The following is a 1464-nucleotide window of genomic DNA, read 5'->3' as shown; positions in this document are numbered from 1 at the left end:
ATCCCCTTGAGGCGAGGTCTCTCACTATACCTGGATTCAGGCTGGCCGGCAGCCAGGAAGCCCAGTGATGCTCATATGTTATCTTCAGATTTCCGCCTCTACCATTGGTGTGGGAGTCACGCGAGTGGCCACACCCAGCGTTCTACTTGAGTATTGATTTGACTTCGGGTCCTTATGTCTGTGGAGGCAAACCATAGAGTCCTGTCCCAAACCTGTGAAATTAAATTTTAAAAAAGACTAGAGTATGCTCACTTCGGCAGCACATATACTAAAATTGAAATGATACAGAGAAGATGAACATGTCCCCTGTGCAAGGATGACACACGAATTCGTGAAGCGTTCCATATTTAAAATTAAAAAAAAGACTGGAGTGTTGTGGCTTCTTGGTGTAGCAGGCAGCAGGTCAGACTAATAAAAGACAGAATAAGCAACAAAATAAAATAGTGCTGAACCAGACCAATTGTTTTTTCAAGACAGAGTTTTCTTTCTCTTTTTTTTAAAAAGATTTATTTATTTATTTACTTATATAAAGTACACTGTAGTTGTCTTCAGACACACCAGAAGAGGGCATCAGATCCCATTACAGTTGGTTGTGAGCCACCATGTGGTTGCTGGGATTTGAACTCAGGACCCCTGGAAGAGCAGTCAGTGCTCTTAACCATTGAGCCACCTCTCCGGTCCAAAGCAGAGTTTCTATGTGTAACACCTGTGGCTATCCTAAAACTCACTCTGTAGACCAGGCTGCCCTCGGGAAGAGTTCTTGTCTCTTTCTCCCGAGTGCTAGGATTAAAGGCATACGCCGCCACCACCTAGCTACCAGTGGCATTCTTGTGACATTTTCATAAAATAATTATCATCAAACAATATTAAGGACCATGATGCTTTTGCTGTCAATGACATCCCAGTATTTACAGAAAACAAAGAAAAAGTTTTTATTTTTTTTTCATAGAAATTACTTGATGCGGAAATGTTCGACTCATAATACAGATTTTTACTTTGTTGCTTTTCATTATTTCATTGAGACAGTGTCTTACTAGGTAACCCTGGCTGACCCGGAAACTATGGAGACCATGCTGGCCTTAAATATCCAATTGAGTGTGAACAATCATATTGCAGTGGGCGGCTTTGTGTGGCAGCTCGACACAAGTTAAAGTCATCAGAGGGGAGGAACCTCAGCTGAGAAAATGTCTCCATGAGGTCCAGCTGTAAGACATTTTCTCTATTAGTGATCAATTCGCAAGGGCCCAGCTCGTGGTGGGTGGTGCCATCCCTGGACTGGTGTCCTAAGTCCTATAAGAAAGTGGGCTGAGCAAGCCATGGGGAGCAGGCCAGGAAGCAGCACCCCTCCATGGCCTCTGCATCAGCTCCTGCCTCCAGGCTCCAGCCCTGCCTGAACTCCTGTCCTGACTTTTTCAGTGAAGGACTATGATATGGAAGTCACATAAACCTTTTCCTCCCTAACTT

At 44.0% G+C, this 1464-nt stretch overlaps 1 non-coding gene across 1 annotated transcript; it reads left to right on the top strand.

The window, feature by feature from the left end:
* The first annotated feature begins 244 nt into the window (after positions 1-244).
* Positions 245-351, top strand: LOC116910771. Its single transcript, XR_004389279.1, has one exon. It is a non-coding gene; the product is annotated as a U6 spliceosomal RNA (small nuclear RNA).
* Positions 352-1464: the final 1113 nt, after the last annotated feature.

Source organism: Rattus rattus, chromosome 9, assembly GCF_011064425.1.
Source record: "Rattus rattus isolate New Zealand chromosome 9, Rrattus_CSIRO_v1, whole genome shotgun sequence".
NCBI classification, from domain to species: domain Eukaryota; kingdom Metazoa; phylum Chordata; class Mammalia; order Rodentia; family Muridae; genus Rattus; species Rattus rattus.
This window is presented reverse-complemented; position numbering and strand designations above follow the sequence as displayed.